At 47.5% G+C, this 6,811-nt stretch overlaps 1 protein-coding gene across 1 annotated transcript in view; it reads left to right on the forward strand.

The window, feature by feature from the left end:
• PIN4 (peptidylprolyl cis/trans isomerase, NIMA-interacting 4) overlaps positions 1–6,811 on the forward strand; it is a 100,862-nt gene that overhangs the window by 77,800 nt on the left and 16,251 nt on the right. The gene's annotated exons all lie outside the window — the stretch shown is intronic.

Here is a 6,811-nt window from a genome sequence, read left to right on the forward strand (position 1 = left end):
GGGCTTCCCTGGTGGTGCAGTGGTTGAGAATCTGCCTGCTAATGCAGGGGACACGGGTTCGAGCCCTGGTCTGGGAGGATCCCACATGCCGCGGAGCAACTGGGCCCGTGAGCCGCAACTACTGAGCCTGCGCGTCTGGAGCCTGTGCTCCGCAACAAGAGAGGCCACAATAGTGAGAGGCCCGCGCACCGTGATGAAGAGTGGCCCCTGCTTGCCACAACTGGAGAAAGCCCTTGCACAGAAACAAAGATCCAACACAGGAAAAATAAATAAATTATAAAATTAATTTTTTAAAAATGTTAAAAAGAAACATAAAGACACTGAATTTTACACTTTAAAATGGTTAAAATAGTGAAGTTATGTGAATTTCATCTCAATTAAAAAATAGTAAATAAAAACATCAAGAGCTTCCTTTGTTTTAATGGCTGCATATATGCCATTGTAAGAGTGCATTTTAATTTATTTGACCAGTCTCATTGATGGATATTTTTTCCAATCCTTTGCTATCACAAACACTGCAGCAATAAATATCCTGGTACATGCATTTCTGTGAATATGTGTGAGTATATCCGTAGGATAATTTCCTAAAAGTGGAATTGTTGGGTCAAAGTGTATGTGTCTTTCTCATTTTGATAGAACCTGCTAAATTGCCCTCCATAAGGGATGGGCAAACTTACATTCACATGAACAATGTATGAGGGTGCTGTTTCCGCACATCTTTGCTAACAGTGTTTTCCAACCTTCTGATCTTCACCTTTCTCACTATTAAAAAGGCATACCTGATAGTTTTATTTTGCATCTCCCCTGAGAGTAAGTCTTCACTGAGACAGGTCAAGGGCATTTAAGTGGAGGGCAAGGGTATTGTTTTGGAGGCAGGGAGGGAGGCATTTATCCCCACCCCCATCCCCCATTTCTGTTCTAGCCTATTGTTAGCTTTGAACAAGTCACCAAGAATTCCCAGAACTCTTAGCTAAATATTAAGGACTCCCACATGTCTTTCTTAGGTCCAAACCTCTCATTTGAGCCCCAGACTCCTATACCAAGGCGTCCCTGAGATCTCACACTGAAAACATCCAAAAGAGAAGTATCGATTCCCAACCCTCAAACCTCATCTGCTCCAGTCTTCCCCATCTCTATATATGACACCACCATCCACTCACTTGCTCAATTCCCAAACCCAGAAACTAGAAGCGTTGTCTCTTCTCTGTCCCTCATCTAATCCATCACCAAGCCCAGTGGGCTCTGTCTTCAAAATACATCCTGAAGCTCTCCACCTCTCCCCACCCAACTGCAAGCACCCAAGCCTAAGCCACCTGGCATTTACCAATGGCTTCCTAACCAGCCCCTGTACTCCTATTCCTGTCTCCCAGTCCATTTTTCTTATTAGGAAAATCTAATCCGTTCTTCAAACAGCAGCCAATAATCTTTTTAAAAAATATAAACCAGATCACATCACGCCTTCGCTTAAGACCTTTCAGTGAGTTCACAATGCACTGAAAATACCATCCAAACTCCTTACTGTGGCCTGCAAATCCCTAGTGACCTGGCCTGTCCGAATCTCATCTTGTTTGTTCATTTCACCTCAACCACATTGGCTTTCTCGGAACTACCAAGCCCATTTCCACAGAGGGTCTTTACATTTGCTATTCCCTCTGCCAGGAACACCTTCCCCTAAAATCTTAGTATGGCTAGCTCCTTATCATGTAAATCTCAGCCACCTCTCCCTCGAGACCTTCCTGTTTATATCCTTTAGAGCCTTTACTACTATTTAAACTTATCTCCTTTCTGTTTACATCCATACTATCTGTTCCTCCTCTAGAACATTACCTCCATATCTGGATGTCCAATACCCACAATAGTTCTGGCACATAGTAGGTGCTTAAAAATGTTTGAAATGAATGAAGAGTTCAACAGTGCTTTCTTGTTTTCAAAGCCTTCTCTTGGTCAGGATCTCAGATTTAGATACAGATGAGGCGATTGGAGAAGGAAGGGTTGTTTTTCATCTCCTTGGAAGGAACAAAACTGATTTTAAGGACTTTAAGGTCTGCGTCTATCCAAATAATTAGCAAAAGTCATATCTATTCCCTAACTAAATCTCTCCTTGGAAACACTCAGGGAGCCTCCTTTGAATTATCGCGTGTCATTGCAGGCAATAAAACGTCCTTTCTTTGTCAATATTCTCTGCTTCAAATTTGTCACTAATTCCAGCTGGCCTCGTCCCAGCCCATCTGAATGACCGAAAGGCAGAGTGAATACAATTTAATCAGTGGCTTGGCCCCCGCGGGATGAGCTGGCAGTGTCTCTGTGGGCCTCATCGCCAAAAGGTGTTCAGGGGCCGTGATTTTTGCACTGAACAAAGGCGGGCCAGCAGGGCCCTCGCTCCTGCGGCGGCGGGGGAATCTGGCAGGCGCTGGCTCCGGGCGGGGGCGAGGCGGCAGGGGAGCCGCAGAAAGGCGGGGAGAAATAAATGGCAAAGGAGACAATCCCACAGAGAAGAAAAATCATTGTTCTCATAACCGGCCCTCGATTTACAGTTGTACAAACTGTACCAGCCATTATCTTGTTTCTGCCCCACGACAGCCCGCGTGCGGGTTAGTATAACATCCGGTGGTAGCAACGGGGAAACCGAGGCTCCCAGGCCTGGGAGTGCGGCTGTGCCCCGGGCCCTGCCGGCCGCCCGGAGCCCGGTGGCGCCGGGGCCGTTGCTATGGCATTTCTGGATTGTCACAAGTGCCCAGGAAGCATACAAATCGACCTGCGTGAGACAGAGCCCTGGGCAAAACAACTTCCAATTTACTCGCAATAATTACCACCCCCAGATAATCGCCTATACCCGGGCGGGCGCGGAGGGCTTGGCTGGGGGAAGGGAGGGAAGAGGAAATGGAGGGAGGCCGGGCGGAGGTGGCCGAGCCGAGGTTGGGGTTTGGGGCGGGGTGGGGGAAACAGAGAGGGAGTCTTCCTGCACTCGGTACTGAGGAGGGTACTGAGGAGGGCTCTGTCCTGTGCCCATTGAAGAAAAACACACAACCTAACAGTTTCAAGTTACGTTTGGGGTTTGTGGGGGTGGGGGTGGGGGGGAGGGGGACCTTACTGAGGACTGTAGCCCGGGAGTCAGACTCTCACATAGCTCTCAGGAGCTGCTCCTAAAGAGGTAGGGGAGGAGCCAGGATACACAGGAATTTTTTTTTTTTTTTGCCTGAGAAATACATAATGTCAAGCATACATCTTGGGAAAAGTTACTGCTAGTCATGAGGATCAGCTATCTCAGTTAATTATTTTAGTGCTTTTTCTACGTATGAGTAGATGCAAGAGTCTGGGGTCATTGAAATTCTTCCTTAGATATGCATCTTAACTGATACACAGGAATTTTTTTTTTTTTTGCCTGAGAAATACATAATGTCAAGCATACATCTTGGGAAAAGTTACTGCTAGTCATGAGGATCAGCTATCTCAGTTAATTATTTTAGTGCTTTTTCTACGTATGAGTAGATGCAAGAGTCTGGGGTCATTGAAATTCTTCCTTAGATATGCATCTTAACTATCTAAGGCCAGTCAGTATCCAAAGCAAAGGAATGTTTTCTGTTTTTCTCCATCTGAATTCCCCTCAGGGTGCACCTTGAAGGGATGCAGGTGGGGGGAGGCTGCAGTGGCTGACGGCTTGATGGCGGCAACATTTGATGTTTACTGGAATGGCAGGCAACATTCTTTGTCCGCACCTGTTTGGTTCTGGAAGCTCAACATTCTGGATGGATCATCTCAAGGCATTTCATTCAATATGTACTGGGCACTTTTGGTGGTGGGCACTTTGCCTGGCATTAGGGCTGCAAAGGCCATTCTGTGGTGGAGTATGTCACAGACGCCTGGGAGACACACCCCCACACACACCCACGCACATATACAAGACACACAAACAAGGTACAATTATAAGGGCCATTATTCATTCAACATATATTTATTAAGTACCAGGCATTGTGCTGAGGATACAGCAGTGAACAAAACGGACATAAATCCCTGCCTTCATGAAGTTTACGTTGGCGTGGAGGGAGACCAACAATTTTTTTCTTACATAATGAAAGTATACTGTTGGTTGGTGTATTTGTCTGGGTTCTCCAGAGAAACAGAACCAATAGGATGTGTATATATACATAAAGAGATTTACTATAAGGAATTGGCTCACGCAATTTTGGAGGCTTGAGAAGTCCAAGACGTGCAGTGGGCAAGCTGGAGCCCCAGGAGAGCCAATGGTATAGATAGTTCCAGTCCAAGTCCAAAGGCCTGAGCCAGGAGAAGTTCCAGTCCAAGTCCAAAGGCAAGAGAGAACTGATATCCCTCACGCAGAGAGAAAGGATTTCTTTCTTCCTCAACCTTTTATCATATTCAGGCTTTCAATGGATTGGGTGAGGCCCATTCACATTGGAGAGGGCAATCTGCTTTTCTCAGGTCTACCGGTTTCAAATGTTAATCTCATACAGAAACATCCTCACAGACACACCCAGAGATAATGTTTAGCCAAATATCTGGGCACCCCATGGCCCAGTCAAGTTGACACATAAAATGAGCCATCACAGTTGGTGATAAGTGCAAACAAGGGAGAAAAATGAAACAGGCAAGTAGGAACAGGAAGCATTGGTAGGGCAGGGGTGGAAAATTTTAAACAGGGTGATGGCGAAAGTCTCACTGAGAAGGCATCATTTGAATGAAGACTTGAAAGAAGTGAGGCAGCAAGCTGTGCAGATTTCCAAGAATGTTCCAGGCAGAAGAAACAGTATATACAAAGGCCCTGAAAAAAGAGCATGTCTGGTATATCCGGAGGAGCAGGAGTGAGTCCAGAATAGCCAGAGCAGAGTGAGCAAGGGAGAGAGGGTTAGGAGAGAGGCAGAAACAGAGCACACAGGCCATGTAGGCCAACATAAGGACGGACACTGTAAGTGAAACAAGAGCCAGGGCAGGATTTTGAGTTGAAGACACATGATTTGACTTGTGTTTTAATGGGCTCCCTCTAGCTTCTGTGTGATAAATAGACTGTGTGTGTGTTGAGGCAGAGGGTGGTGAGGGGCAAGGGTGAAGCTGTTAGGAGCACTGTGGGAGAGGGGGCCAAAGGAGCAGTTAGGGTACCACTGTAGTAATCCAGGTGAAAGATGATGGGAGCTTAGACCAGGGTGGTGCCTGTGGAGATGGTGAAGTGGTAAATTCTGGATATACTTTGAAGGTAGAGCCAATGGGATTAGCTGATGGATTGGACATGTGGTAGGATAAAAGGAAAGGAGTTGAAGGTGATCAAGGAGGAACGTGTCCTGGGACAGGCAGTGCGGTATAATCCGGAGAGAGTTCAAGTTCATAGGGACTTGGGAGTTAAACTGCGCTAGATCCCTGCCCTTCTCGGCTATAGGACCTTGGGCAGGTTGCTTTCCATCACCGAACCCGGGTTCCTTTACCTGTAGAACCTCACAGGGCTGCTGTGAAGATTGAATGTAGCCCCAGGGCTACAGCTGGCACAGAGTATGTGCTCACTGAGCACTTTCCCCTCTGCCCTCTTCCCTTTCTGGGGAAGCTGAAGAAGCTTCATAGGAGGGCCAACCAACATTGGAGGGGACTGTAAGGATGAGTGGGGCTTTGTTAGGAGGAAAAGGGGGGCAAAGGGGTTCATCCTTCACAACAGGCAGGGTGAAATGGAGCCAATGGCCAGGCAGGCCTTAGTAGATGTCCTATGGTGGGGAAAACTGCAGGAGGACAGGGAGCATCTGGGCACAGAAAGAGTGTGAGGGAAAGAAAGTCATGTGCGAGGAAACGGGCCCCAACAGGGAGTTGTGAGAGGATGGGAGGCCAACCTTCTTCCTCCTTGGCTCTGCCATGGGCCAGCCTCGGCCCAGAGGATCTTTGAAACCTTCTGAATTAAGGGATGAAGCTGGTTGGAGCTATGGCACACAAATTCCCACATGGTGAGGGGTAGCGAGCTCTGCACTGTGGGGAGTCACATGACAAACATCTGGCTTGGCCACTGACCAGGACAGCCCGCCCCTCCCACCCCAGTGGTACATATACTGATTGTGAACATATGGCCCCCAAGGAGGGGGCTTTCCAAAAGAGCCATCTTTGCCTTCTGCCTGAATCACCCTGGCCTGGGGCCTACCACCAGGGCCTCCTTACTCCCTTACTCCTTGCATGAAAACATGAATTCCCCTTACATGGGACCAATAGGCCCATGCCGAGGAACCCCCCTCCAGAACCACAAACACCAACCCTCCACTTCATGGGAGGCTCAGGCAACAGACTGCCTGGGTTTCCATCCAACCCCATCCCTATTCATTGTGTGAACTTGGGCCAAGGTTCTTGACCTCTCTGAGCCTTATTTTCTACCTCTAGAAAGAAACATATAAATGACACCTCCCTCGCAGGCTTGAGGAGAGGCTCAACTGGGATTATATGAGACTATGATCCAGAGGCTCTAACTACTGAAAAGATGTAGATTGTACCTGTAAACCACCCCCCCACCAAATCTACACTCAATACTACTGCTATCAGTAGGTGATTCAGAGTAGAACTTATCACAGAATGTAAAAAGCGAACGTCCAACCAAGTTCGGATTTTTCCTGTGATGACTCCTTTGATGGAGTCTCTTGAAATATCAGCTATCATATTCTCTCCTCAAACACTTTTGTTGTTGTTCCTGCTATATGAATGCCCTAAGCATTTTTTTTAACTTTTTTTTTTGCGGTACGCGGGCCTCTCACTGTTGTGGCCTCTCCAGTTGCGGAACACAGGCTCCAGTCGCGCAGGCTCAGCGGCCATGGCTCATGGGCCCAGCTGCTCC

The sequence above is a fragment of the Physeter macrocephalus genome, chromosome 21, assembly GCF_002837175.3.
Source record: "Physeter macrocephalus isolate SW-GA chromosome 21, ASM283717v5, whole genome shotgun sequence".
Taxonomy (NCBI): Eukaryota; Metazoa; Chordata; class Mammalia; order Artiodactyla; family Physeteridae; genus Physeter; species Physeter macrocephalus.